We start from the raw sequence: 14,463 nt of genomic DNA, 5'->3' as shown, positions 1-14,463 counted from the left end.
AAGAAACTGAAACCCCACAAATGGGAGAAAATATTTGCAAATCATGTATCTGATATGTGACTAATAACCAGAATATATTTTTTTAAAACTCAATAATAAAAAGACAAGTAATCCAGTTTTAAAATGGACAAAGGTTGTGAATAGACATTTCTCCAAAGATATACCAATAGCTAATAAGTACATGAAAAGGTGCTGGCCAGGTAGCTCAGTTGGCCCTACAGTCCCAGGGCAAGGGTACACATTTCACCTAGGTTGCAGGCTCCTGCCTGGCCCAGCCCCATCCCTATCAATAAGAGAGTAGGACAGCTTGCCTTGCTTTTCAGGTTGACCTCCCTGGGCCCTTGCATACCGATACAAATAGTAGCCATCTGCAGGTTGCTCAGTAGTTCCTGCTGGGTGGCCCCAGGCATTGGCTAGCTTTGCACCTCCCAGGAGGCCGGCCCACAAGGGCAGTGTACCCAGAGACAACTTCAGACCATACCAGATGACAATTTTAGACATTCACAGCGACACACTCAAGGACAAACTCAGTGAGCACCAAAGCCCCACTGAAGCAAGTCCTGCTCCACAGGGGTCTCTCCTGCACAGCAGCTCTCCCACTATAGTTGCAGCTGGTCCTCAGCCAGTTGTCCTGGGTGTTAACTCCTCCCAGTCATGCCAACAGCAATCAAGGCTCAATTACAACAAGACTGCACATAGCCCCACCCAGGAGTGCATCCTAGAGGGGCCAGCTCGGGAGACTGGGGAGGCTGAGCCACTGGGCCATACAGAACACCCACTACACAAGGCCACTGTAACAATTCCAGTAGACATAGCAGCTCTACCTAATACATAGAAACAAACACAGGGCCGAAACCGGTTTGGCTCAGTGGTAGAGCGTCAGTCTGCGGACTGAAAGGTTCCAGGTTCGATTCCGGTCAAGGACATGTACCTGGGTTGCGGGCACATCCCCAATGGGGGGTGTGCAAGAGGCAGCTGGTAGATGTTTCTTTCTCATCCACGTTTCTAGCTCTCTATCTCTCTCCCTTCCTCTCTGTAAAACATCAATAAAATATATTTTTTTTTAAAAAGAAACAAACAAACAAACACAGGGAACATGCAGAGACAAAGAAACATGCCACAAATGAAATAGGAGAAATCTCCAGAGAGAAATAAATGAAATGGAAGCTGGCAAATTACTGGATACATAGTTCCAAACAATGGTTATAAGGTTGCTCAAGGATCTAAATGAAACTTCAAGGGCTTAGTGAGACTTTGAATGATCTTAGTGAGAATGTCAAAACATGAGAAAGAACCAGTCAGAAATTAAGCATACAGCCCTAGCGGGTTTGGCTCAGTGGATAGAGAGTCAGCCTGCAAACTGAAGAGTCCCAGGTTCGATTCCAGTCAAGGGCATGTACCTTGGCAGTTGATCGATGTTTCTAGCTCTCTATCTCTCTCCCTTCCTCTTTGTAAAAAATCAATAAAATATATTTTAAAAACAAAAGAAATTAAGCATACACTAACTGAGATAAAGAATAATTTACAGCCGAAACCGGTTTGGCTCAGTGGATAAGAGCGTCTGCCTACAGACTGAAAGGTCCTGGGTTCGATTCCCGTCAGGGGTGGGTACCTTGGTTGCGGGCACATCCCCAGTGGGAGGTGTGCAAGAGGCAGCTGATAGATGATTCTCTCTCATTGATGTTTCTAACTCTCTATCCCTCTATCCCTCTCTCTTCCTCTCTGTAAAAAATCAATAAAAAATGTATAAATTTTTAAAAATAATTTACAGGAATTCAACAGATTGGAATATTCTGAAAATCAAATCAACAATTTGGAGTACGAGGAAACAAAAAACAGCCAATCAAAAGAGAAAAAATAAAAAACAAATCCAAAAATAAGAAGACAGTGCAGCCGAGACCAGTTTGGCTCAATGGATAGAGCGTCAGCTTGGAGACTGAAGGGTCCCGAGTTCGATTCCGGTCAAGGGCATGTACCTTGGTTGCGGGCATATCCCCAGTAGGGGGTGTGCAAGAGGCAGCTGATCGATGACTCTCTCTCATCGACGTTTCTAACTCTCTACCTCTCTCCCTTCCTCTCTGTACAAAATCAATAAAATATATTTAAAAAAAAAAAAAAAAAGACAGTGCAAGGAGCCTCTGGGACATCTTCAAGCATACCAACATTTGCATTACTGAGTTACCAGAAGGAAAAGAGAGCAAGATATTGAAAATATATTTGAAGAAATAATGACAGAAAACTTCCCCTGATGAAAGAAATAGTCTTACAAGTCCAGGAAGTACAGAGAGTCCCAAACAAGAGGAACCCAAAGAGGTCCACACCAAGACACATCATAATTATAATGCCAAAGATTAAAGACAAAGAGAGAATCTTAAAAGCAACAAGAGAAAAGCAGTTAGATACCTATATGGCAGTGCCCATGACTATTAGCTGATTGCCCAACAGAAACTTTGCAGAAGTTTGGGAATGGCAAGAAATATACAAAGTGATGAATAGCAAGAACCTACAACCAAAATTACTCTATCCAGCAAAGCTATCATTTAGAATTGAAGGTCAGATAAAGAGCTTTACAAACAAGGAAAAGCTAAAGGAGTTCATCACCACCAACCAGTATTTCATGAAATGTTGCCCTTCAAGGAGGAGGATAAAGAGGAGGCGGCGGAAGAGGAGGATAAGGAGGAGGAGGAGAATGGTAAAGGGAGGGGGAAAGGAAGGGAGGGGAGGGAAGGGGAAGGAAGAGAAGGGAAAAGGAGAAGGTGGATAAGGAAGAAGAGGAGGAGGAAGAGGAGGAGGGGGGGGGGGAGGAGGAGGAGGAGGAAGAGGAAGAGGAGGAGGAGATGATACTATTCTCTTCACTATTCAGTCTACACAGTCAATTTGAACAAGGCAGATATGTTTATATCAGACTAGGTGCTCAATAAATACTTAAATTAGATTTTTTTCCTCTATTCAAGAAGTTTGTGGGGCCGAAACCGGTTTGGCTCAATGGATAGAGCATCGGCTTGGGGACTGAAGGGTCCCGGGTTCGATTCCAGTCAAGGGCATGTACCTTGGTTGCGGGCATATCCCCAGTAGGGGGTGTGCAAGAGGCAGCTGATTGATGACTCTCATCGATGTTTCTAACTCTCTATCTCTCTCCCTTCCTCTATGTACAAAATCAATAAAAAAAAAATTTTTTTTAAGAAAAGAAGAAGTTTGGGGGGTTGGGGAGAGAGAGTCTATGATAAAGAATTGGAAATTCAAATTCTTTGAATGCTACTGTAGTAAGGCTATATACACACATTTAATTGCGAGCTATATGCCAAACATTTTATATGCATGATTGTTTTATGTATCATTAACTCATTTAATTATTTTATAACACAGACACTATTATAACCTCCATTTTATAGATGGAGCTTAAGTAACCCACTCAAGTCAGAAATGGTAGAGCCAGGATTGGAATCTAAGAAGTTGAACTTCAAAGTCCCACATACTTAATTATTCCAATACTCTCTTAAGGCCTTCCAATAAACCAGAGGCTCCAAAAGCATAAAATCATGCTAACAGAGTGTTCCAAGCAGCATATTAATTTATTCAACTATTTATTTAGATCAATATAAACTTTTAAATATTGATTTTATATTATGGATAATCCAGTGTTGATTTGTTTATTCTGCTGCTCAAACTGTTCAAGTTTTGGCATTTGAGAACTCTTTTAGTTGGCTCATCAGTGTGGGATTGTAGTTGTAGCTGTGATGGTTGGAGTACTTCCTCACTTTCTTGCCCTATAAGATGCTCCAGGCTCATCTTTTATATTTCTTGCCCCAGTCTTAGGATCAGCCATTTCTCTAACTAGCTCTAGTTCCTTTTTTTGGACAATGAGATTAAAAACCAAGAAGTAGAGCCGAGACCGGTTTGGCTCAGTGGATAGAGCGTCCGTCTGGGGACTGAGGGATCCCAGGTTCAATTCTGGTCAAGGGCATGTACTACATTGGTTGCGGGCGCATCCTCGGTGGGGGGTGTGCAGGAGACAGCTGGTCGATGTTTCTCTCTCATCGACGATTCTAGCTCTCTATCCCTCTCCCTTCCCTTCTGTGGAAAATTAATAAAATATATTTTTAAAAAAACACACACACAAAAAAAACAAGAAGTAGGTACTAAGTGTGTTCCTGGCTTTCTTTTAACTTTCTAGCTGGCAAGAGCACAAAAATATATCGGTATCTAAACCCCACTGTGCACACATATCTATAAATATTTCAATATGAAAGCACCTACATCTGTAGTAAGCTAGACATGGGTTCATATGCATGTCTCCAACTCTAATTCATTACTACATGGCCCATTCTAGCCTCCTCCCCTTGCTTATCTGTAAATTCCCACTCTAACAAGTGAGAAACCCGTCTCCCAAGATCCATTTGCTTAGTTACTCAATTATAATATACATATATATCAGTATCAGAATTAACCTGTAGCCCTATGGGACACAATTTTATCAATTAGACAGCGCTTATGTGCAGCTCCTTTTGTCTTAGATTCCACTCCTTTCCTAATTTACTTAGGTCAACACTACCCTCCTTCCCCTGTAAGGTTGTTTCACACATCTGTAATACAATTAGATTCTCTGGTCACCATTTGCATTCCTCCTTCCTGGGATCCCTGCGGACCTAAAAGATTTTTGCTTGATGTGTATACATTATAGAGTTTACTCTTTGCACTGGAAAGCCCTATGTGTTTTGACAAATGCATAATGTCATGTATCCACCATTACAGTATCCAATAGAATAGTTTTATCAAGCAATTATGTTAACAGAATTAAATCCTCTATGAAAGTAGTGTGGTTGGGTAGAAAGAGAAACTAAAGTCAAGCTCTGTGATTTTAATGCTACTGACAAGCCACAGACTTTAGAAATAGCAACTATCCTATCCTCTCAGGGCCCCAACACCCTTATTGTAAAATGAGGGAGTTCAGTTAGATGGTAATAACATACAGCATTTACTAAAACACTATGTGTCAGGGATGGTGCTAAACAATTCAGGTAAATTATCTCATTTCTCACAGCTTTACATATAATAGATACTGTTATTATCCCCCGTTTAAAAGATGGAATTAAGGCTTAACATTAACTTGCACACGATCATCTAGCCTGAGAGTTGTACAGCCAAGACTCTAGAGTAGGAGTCAGTGCATTATGGCCTGATGTCAAATACAGCCCACTGCCCATTTCTGTAAACCCTTGGCAGATAAGAATAGTTTTTACGTTTTTAAATAATTGGGGAAAGGAGGATCTTATTTCATGACACATGAAAATTACATAAAATTGTAATTTTAGTGCCCAAAAGGTTTTATTGAAATACAGCCTCACTCATTCATTTATAAATTGACTTTGGCTGCTTTCACACTACAATGGCAGAGTTGAGTAACCTGCAACAGAGAAGACTTAACCAGCAAAGCCTAAGAGCTAGTATTTGACCCAGAAAAACTTTCCCAAACCCTGCTCTAAAAGCCTGGCCTATGATTATATTTCTAAGAATTATTCTTAAAAGGGTAAACTATCAGAACATTAGAACAACATCCTGGACAGAAATATTTTAGAGCCTGAACTAAAAAATTCTGTTGCAAAATACCACCTTTTTACTTGAGCTATAATCTTATTAAACTGGAAGATATTTCTATTCACATCTACTGGTATTCATTATATAAACAGGAGTTATTGCATAACTATTTTATTGATGTATTTTTCTCTACCGCACCAAAAAAGATGTGACATATTTTCTATTCATAATAAAAATGGTTCTGAGTTCCATGCTTTATAAATTAACTCTTTATTAAATAAAAACTCTAGATTAAGCTCTTGATTAAACTGTCAAAAAGAAATGGTACCTATAATTATAGCTAATACTTGCTCAGCACTGTGTGTCAGGTACCATTCTTAGTACTAGTATGTATTCCTTGCTGTCTCCTAATTATCTTCTATGGAATAGGTACTACTATTATCCTAATTTAAGAGATGAAGAAATTGAATAGCTATCCAGAAGTCACACAATAAGATAGAGAGCCAAAATTTGAACATAGGTCATCTCACTCTAGGATCTAGAACAAACATGTCAACCTCGTGGCCCACAACAAATATTTCTTCGGCCCAGCCAATATAATGGTAAAAAACATTTTAATAAAAATTTTGTAACTTAATTTTTACAATATCATGTTATACATAATTATTCATAACGAACAACGTTCATTCATGACTGATTCGTGTTGCATTCATTTCCCTTACATGCCTTACCAGCAGGGGCACCATTTCTCTCCACTAATACTAGCAACAAATATTTTAGTAGTGATTGCCACGTCATTAGCCTTGTACTGACTTGTTTGGTGTGTGCAACAGGAAATATTTTGGAGTTATTCAGTGTCTGGTAGTTACTGTTCAGGAAAAAATTTATTATTAAAATATTCTATTATTTATGTTAATGATTATTTCAGCCCTTTGTATTCAGCACATCTCTATCAAAACAAACCTGCGTTTCTATGAAAATTAAAGCTTTTGTGTGTTTTTTGCAGCACACATAACTTAAACCTTGTTTATTTGGCCCATGTTAGGCTTTGAGTTTGACATGCTTGATTTAGGAGTTGTGCTATAATATACTGCCAGTGGATTACAATGCAGATTAGGGCCTTTAAACAAATGAAAAGAATGTCATTTTTTAAAAATATTTTTATTTCAGAGAGGAAAGGAAAGGGAGATAGAAACATCAATAATGAGAGAGAATCATCGATCGCCTACCGCCTGCACACCCCACATTGGGGATTGAGCAGCAATCCCGGCATGTGCCCTGACAGGAAATTGAACTGTGACCCCTGGTTCATAAGTCAACGCTCTACCACTGAACAGCGCTGGCCAAGCTCAATATATTTTTTTTAAATCCTAAATGCCTGGATAGCGTGGTCACTAGTTCCAAAAGCCTAGGTTTGAGGCTCCATCCCTGGTGAGACCCATGCAGGGGCAGCCAATCAATGTTCTCATTGATATTTCTATCTCTCTCTCCCTTTCCCTTCCTCTCTCTCTAAAAAGAAAATCAATTAAAAAATAAATAGAAAACGCTAAGTACTAGTAATTCATATCAGCACCTTAGAGAAACATCTAGGTTTATTATTCTCTATGGCACATAGAATTTGCATAACTGGCCCTGGCTGGTTTGGCTTAGTGGATAGAGTGTCAGCCTGTGGACTGAAAGGTCCCAGATTCGATTCCGGTCAAGGGAACATGCCCAGGTTGTAGGCTAGATCCCCAATAGAGGGTATACAGGTCATCACTGACATTTCTTTCTCTCTTTTGCTCGTGTGCGCTCGCAAGCGCGCGCGCGCGCGCGCTCTCTCTCTCTCTCTCTCTCTCTCTCTCTCTCCCTCCCCCTCCCTCCCTCCCTCTCCCTTCCTCAATGAAAGCAATAAAAATATATCTTTAAAAAAGAATTTGCAGCCTAAACCGGTTTGTCTCAGTGGATAGAGCATTGGCCTGCGAACTGAAGGGTCCCGGGTTCGATTCCCGCCAAGGACATGTACCTTGGTTGCGGGTACATCCCCAGTAGGGGGTGTGCAGGAGGCAGCTGATCAATGGTTCTCTCTCATTGATGTTTCTAACTCTCTATCTCTCTCCCTTCCTCTCTGTAAAAAATCAATTAAAATATATTTGGGGGGGGAAAAAGAATTTATATAACTGTGTTTATCTTTGCAGAACCCCTCGGTATGTCCCATACATATAGCTACAACTGTATTAATTCACTGTACACCCTCAGGGTCTACCACAATCCCTTGAGTGTGGCAGATGCTCAATAAATGGTTATTGGAAAGATCAAAAAGCATTCACTTGGTGTTCAATAAATATTTATTGAATGAATGAAAAGAACAAGGAGTTTCATAAACCAGCAGTCACCAATCTTTCGGACTCTGCAGACCACCAGCTGGTGACCGCTGTCATAAACCAGCAGGTACAAGTATTACTAACTGTTAACCTGAAATGAACTAGGCCTGGATCACAAATGTCTCTGGCTTTGTAATCCTTAAATTATGCCTGGTCTGTACTTAAGCCTTAACCTAATAAATTTCATAAACCACTCATTATTCAACCCATGTCAAACTATATTCATCTTTCAAACTACTTCTAATTTTACAGGATTATTATTCATGTTTTTTCCTAATTCAATACAATTTAATCATAGTCCATCTTAGTCTTCATCATTCCACTGTAGTCTAATTTCTTTTTTTTTTTTGTGGTCTAATTTCTTTATCTTCATACAAATGTCTCACTATTGTCTTCATTTATATTGCTATCTTCTGAAAACTCCCCTCCTAAATTTCTTCTTCCTTGAGATACAATAATTAGAATCCGCTAAATAGTTTAAGAGTAAGTGTATTGTGGTTTCATACCAAGATAATGCAGTCCACTTTTAAATTTTATTTTCCATACTCTCTTGGGAATGACTAACATTTTGTTGGCCTTTTGGGAACCATTCAGGCAACATTCTCAGAGATAAAATGACCACTTGGCCCAGCATTCTTTTTACCATACTGATGATCACTGGCCATTTTCTGTTCATGTACAAAGATATGAGATTTACCCAGTTTATCTTACGTACTTATCAACTAACTTCTTACCCTGAAAAGCTTAAGTTGTCATGCACAAACCAAGACAATTTGTTCTTTTATAAGAAATAAGAATAGTTTTAGTACCATTACCAAAAGGTGAACTCCACTTGAATACCCTAGGAAAACCCTATATGCCATTCATGTCATTCCCTCCTACTACTTAATAGTTTCCCCTCATCTAAACCAAAACTAAATGTGTAGCACAGCATGGGGGTGGGGAAGTCTGGAGGGGATCAATGGGGGGGAAACAGGAGACGTATGTAATACTTTCATCAATAATTATTTAAAAATAAATAAATAAAAACAATGTATATCGCAGCCTTTCTTTTCTTTTTTTTTTTTTTTAAATATATTTCATTGATTTTTTACAGAGAGGTCAAGTGAGAGTTTAAGAAAAAACCTGGTAGTATAATGCAGTGTTTCCCAACCTTCTCTCATGATGAGAATCACCTGGTGGAGTTGTTAAAACACAGATTCCTGAATCCCAACTAAGAAGTGCTAAACTAGAATTTTTGAGAACATATAGGTAAAATTGCATACCTAACTTAGTGCTCTGTATATAAAATCTGTCTTAGAGCACTAGTTAAGTATACAATTTTACCTATATGTTCCCAAAAATTCTAGTTTAGCACTTCTTAGTTGGGATTCAGGAATCTGTGTTTTAACAACTCCACCAGGTGATTCTCATGAGAGAAGGGTGGGAAACACTGGTATAATGGAAAGACATTGGGTTGGGAGAAAAAAAGACTTGAGTTTGCCAAAACCGGTTTGGCTCACTGGATAGTGTCGGTCTGCGGACTGAAAGGTCCCAGGTTCAATTCCGGTAAAGGGCATGTACAGTGGTTGCGGGCACATCCCCGGTAGGGGGTATATGCAGGAGGCAGCTGGTCAATGTTTCTCTGTCATCGACGTTTCTAGCTCTCTGTCCCTCTCCCTTTCTCTCTGTGGAAAATCAATAAAATATATTTAAATAAATAAAAATAAATAAAAAATACTGTAATTTTAAAAGAAAAAAAAGAATTATTAAAAAAAAAAAAAGATTTGAGTTTGAGTTCTACTTGCCAATGGATAGGAATGGAACTTTTTCTGAGTTTCAGTTCTCCTTATTTGTAAAATGGGAATAATAATTTTCACTTCTGAGATTAAATGGCATATTTACTATAAAACAGCATATTGATTAATGATAGTTTATTTTCATCTCTGAATAAATTAACATACCAAAGGCTGTGATTGCCCTAACCGGTTTGGCTCAGTGGATAGAGTGTTGGCTTGCCAGCCTGTGGACTGAAGGATCCCAGATTTGATTTCTTGTCAAGCGCATGTACCTTGGTTGCAGGCACATGCCCAGTAGGAGGTGTGCAGGAGGCAGCTGATCCACGTTTCTCTCTCATTGATGTTTCTAACTCTCTATCCCTCTCCCTTCTTGTCTGTAAAAAATCAGTAAAATATACTTTAAAAAAATAAAGAAGAATCAATAATCCTTCTTCTTATGGAAATCACTAGTTTCTCCATATGAAATAACTTAGTTACATGTGCAGGACTCTTTAGGGCAGAGGCTCTAAAACTCTAAGTCTTGCACTAGCCAGTGTGGCTAAGCGGTAGAGTATCAGCCCATGCAATGTAGGATCAAGGGTTCGATTCCTGGTCAAGAACACATACCAAGGTTGCAGGTTCATTCCCAGTGCCAGTAGCCTACTTGAATGTGGGCGGCAACTAATCAATGTGTCCTTTAGGAGGATTAACAACAATAGCAAAAAACTATGAATCTTAAACTATGGGTCCATGAATTTGGATGGAAGAAATTTACATCCTTTTCACTAGCCTATCGCTGAAATTAGCATTTCCTTCAATTCTGAATGTAGGCAGTACACCACAGCAGTATTAGTGGACTATCACTAGTTGTTATTTAATTCAATAATAAAAGCAAATGTCTTACATCATAAATTTAAATATTTGACCTATATATATTAAAAAGTCATATTCCGAGAAGAGGTTCACAGGCTTTCGACTGCAAAATATGTAAGAATCCTACTTGCTCTAGAGACCATTACAAAGGCTGTCAGTCCTTAGTAGTGAAAGTTTATAAAGACATGTCATAGTTTACTCACTGTCCTCTAGTCCAGTGGTGGGCAAACTCATTAGTCAACAGAGCCAAGTATCAACATTACAACAATTGAAATTTCTTTTGAGAGCCAAATTTTTTAAACTAAAACTTCTAACACCACTTCTTCAAAATAGACTCGCCCACACACAAGGGGCCAAAGAGCCACATGTGGCTCGAGAGCCGCAGTTTGCCGACCACGGCTCTAGTCCATTAAAAATATGAATAGCATTTAGTCCCAATTATTTTCTTATATTTAAGTTGTCAACTACAATTAGTATTACTGATTTCCAACTTCTGACCTAACATATATGGAAATCTCGTATGTTCTTATTAATTAAGCACATATCATTAAGCTTCTTTGTGACCAACTTTTCAATCCTAAGCAAGCCTACTGTATCATCATTAGCAAGTGAATCCAATGCTTCTCTAAGCGAATTTCTGACTTAATGTATAGCCATGGTCTGAATATTTGTGCCCCACTCCAAGTTCACATATCCCCAAGTTTATGATACCAGGAGGCAGGACCAGAGCCTTCATGATTAGGATTAGTGCCTAATAAAAGGTGTTTAAGTATTAGCAACTATGTTCTCATCCTCTGCATGCTACAGCCTATCATATCAAAATTCTTATATTTAAGATGCAACTTAGAAACTTATCAATTTCACTTATTTTCTTCCAGAAACTCAAAGTTTCCTCTTAACTTTATTACATTGCCCTCTCTAAAATTCACTGCATCCCAGAATTTATGTTTTGTGTGAACTTGTAAATTGACATGTTAAATCCCTAAACCAGTTTTAACCTTCTTGTGGGCTGAAGAGGTGTCTAGTAGTCCTTTCCTTGCCCTTCGTCTACTCAAGTGACCAGTCAAAAGCTGTTATGATACCTTCCCTCAGAAGTAATATGACAAACTCTCATTAAGTGAAATTGTATCACCAGTTGTTGCTTAGACAATCCCATTTCCACCTTTGATACACTCAAAATGTTTTTATTAGTCATAAACTTTTCTAATCACATTTGTGCTGTTAACAGTTATTTCCTATCTTTGAAAAATGGTTTGGATTCTTTTGAAATAAAAATGTAGAGAAAAAAAGAACAGGGTAAATTAAAATAATGGAATTTAATCCTTAAAAACAAATTCATTTTACAATCTAGTAGGTATCCAACTTTTACCATATATAATAACCTCAAATTGTCCTTTTATATGAAATATTAGTATATTTCAAGCACAAAACACAATTTGAATGAAATATTATTTGGCAATAAAAAGGAACATGCTACAACATAGATGAACTTCGAAAATATGTTAAGTGAAAGAAGCCAGTCACAAAAGTACACAAGTGTGATTCCATTTATACAAAATATCCAGAATAGGCAAATCTACAAAGACAGAAAATATATTAGTTCCAGTGGCTGTGGTAAGGAGGAATGAAAAGTGACTGCTAAAGGGGCTTCTTTTCGGTGTGATGAATTTAATAGGGTTGATAGCTGTACAACTCCACAAGTACATTAAAAATCACAGAACTGTACACTTTAAAAGGGTGAATTCCTAGATATGTAAATTATGTCAATAAAGCAGTTACTAAAAAACGAATTAAAAGCCACCACTAATAAGCTACAATGAAAACTTCCTTGTGGGAAAGGAAATCATGAAAGTTACTGATCAGGAAAAGTAAGCTGGTCACCAGTTCCGTTAGTGAGGTCAACCCCCTAATCCTCTCTCCCACTCTTACCAACAGACATAGGAACATGCAACCAAGTAGTGTTTCAATCAAAGAATTCGGTACAGTTGGCCATTAACTAAAATAGTGAGTGCCTTCTGAGGCTCTATCACTCTCAAACTGTAGGGGGCTTCTACCCTCGGTGATTACGGAAGTGGTAGCAGTTTTCATCAGCAAGCTCAAGAAGGAATGTCAAATAGGATGACATTTGCCTAAACACCCTAAGAAAGCCGAAAAGACTAGGAGTGTCACCCACACACTCCTAAATCTGCACGTGTTAGGCTGCCCCCACCTAACACCAGCAAGCAGCATGCACCGCAGACCCACACTCCAACTTACTCCCAGAAATTGACACGCTACCAAGCCCTTAGATCTCGATTGCTATGGATAGGTATAACCTTCACGGGGTTCCCACTCGAACCTAACCAGCCCTCGCCCTGCCCCACCCCACCCCCAACCCACACACGTGTTAGCCCGACACCGCCCCACCGGGTCCCACGTGCACCTGGTCTAACACACTCCCCACATGTGGGCGCCCCACGGGCTCCCTCGGCTGGCTGAGGTCACCGCGTGACCCCTGGTCTCCAGAGGTCTGAGAGGGAAAGAACAAGGCCCAGGTCCCTGAGATCCCAACCCTGCGAAGAGTGTTCACACCCATCCTCCCATTAAGCCCAACAAATCCGAGGGCCGGGGGCGACGGCCCCTTTAAGACGCGGCCCAGGCGTCGCCCGCAGAGAGGGGCGCAACGGGGCCTACACGACCCCCACTCCGTTCGCCCGCCCACGTCTAGTCGCCTCACCTCGGGCCGCCGGGCCCCGCCGCCGCGGCGGCGGCGGAGGGGGGGCGGGGTGCGGGCGGGGTCCGGAGGGGGGGGTCGCCCCGCCGACGGTGGAGCCGCGGTTCGCTCTCTGAGGCCGCAGGACGGTGACTGCGTTGGGCGTGGACGCTCCTAGCCCGCTCCCTCGGCGGCTCCTGGGACCCCAAGATGGCGGCGGCGCTGAGGCGGCTGCGGGCGCTGGGCCGGCGGCGGCGGCGGCCACTTTCACTCACTGAGAGGAGCGGAGCAGGGACACGGGGAGCCATGGCGGGGGGGAGGAGAGGCGCCATAGCCAGGCCAGAACAATCGAGCCGCTACTCAGCTGGTTTACCCCTACCCCGCCCGCGCTCACTGCTCATCGCCGGCCCGTGCCTTCCGCAGAGCAGTTGCTCACGGCCTCGAGCTGCTCGCACCCCGCCGCTGCCGCCTGACGCCCCGCGTGGACCCGGGTTCGGGGGGAGACCCTGATCCATGCCATCTGAGTGCAGATTGGTCGGGGCTGGGACCGGCGAAGATTGCCGAAAGGCGGCGGGGAGGAGGAGAAGGATGTCGTCGCTAGAGTGAGCAAGCAGATCTCGCGGGAGTAAATATCGCGAGACTTCTCCAGGCCTGCAACTGCTAAAGAAAGGTTACTTTTCCCGGAAGTAACGTCAGTGGTAACGGCCCGGGATCCTGGGAATATTCCTTCCCGCAGGCAGAAGAGAGAGAGGGTGCAAGTGGTTAACTTATTAAGGGTTACCGAACTCTGAGAAGATTCATTTGAAAGGATAGGTTCAGGTGTGATATTTTAATAAGTTCCTGGCCTCTTGGGCAGGGTTTTGCACCGTCGGCGAAGTGCCTGATGTGTAGAGCACCCTTACACGGTAGTTGGGGTCTCTTCAGGCTCAGACCAAGACCGCTATCCTGTGACATAGGCTAGATGTCTGAGTGAGAGCTTAGGGTTCAGGGACTTGGGAACATACAGACTTCAACGAGCCTCTGAAAAAAGGAATAATTGATTTGTCTGTACCATTTAGCCCCACGCTACTTATGTTTACTAAACTCAATTAGCAGGATCTGTCATGAGGAGGACCTACTGTGTATATAGCCTAAATGCAGCTAAGGATTCGAACTTCCCGAAAGTTAAATATGCTATTTCAATTCCTTCGGGTCTCGAGTTTTTTAATTCATTTCTACCTGACCCTTAGTATCTAAGCAGAAC

At 41.2% G+C, this 14,463-nt stretch overlaps 1 protein-coding gene across 1 annotated transcript in view; it reads right to left on the bottom strand.

Moving 5' to 3' along the window:
• INO80 (INO80 complex ATPase subunit) overlaps positions 1-13,819 on the bottom strand; it is a 129,007-nt gene extending 115,188 nt beyond the window's left edge. The window contains exon 1 of the mRNA XM_084904453.1: positions 13,245-13,819. The gene's annotated coding sequence lies outside the window, so the exon portion shown is untranslated. The remainder of the gene's footprint in view (positions 1-13,244) is intronic.
• Between the last annotated feature and the right edge of the window lie 644 nt (positions 13,820-14,463).

This window comes from Pipistrellus hanaki (assembly GCF_964339955.1).
Source record: "Pipistrellus hanaki genome assembly, chromosome: 1".
Taxonomy (NCBI): Eukaryota; Metazoa; Chordata; class Mammalia; order Chiroptera; family Vespertilionidae; genus Pipistrellus; species Pipistrellus hanaki.
Note: the sequence above shows the minus strand (reverse complement) of the source record. Positions and strands in the feature narration are given on the sequence as shown.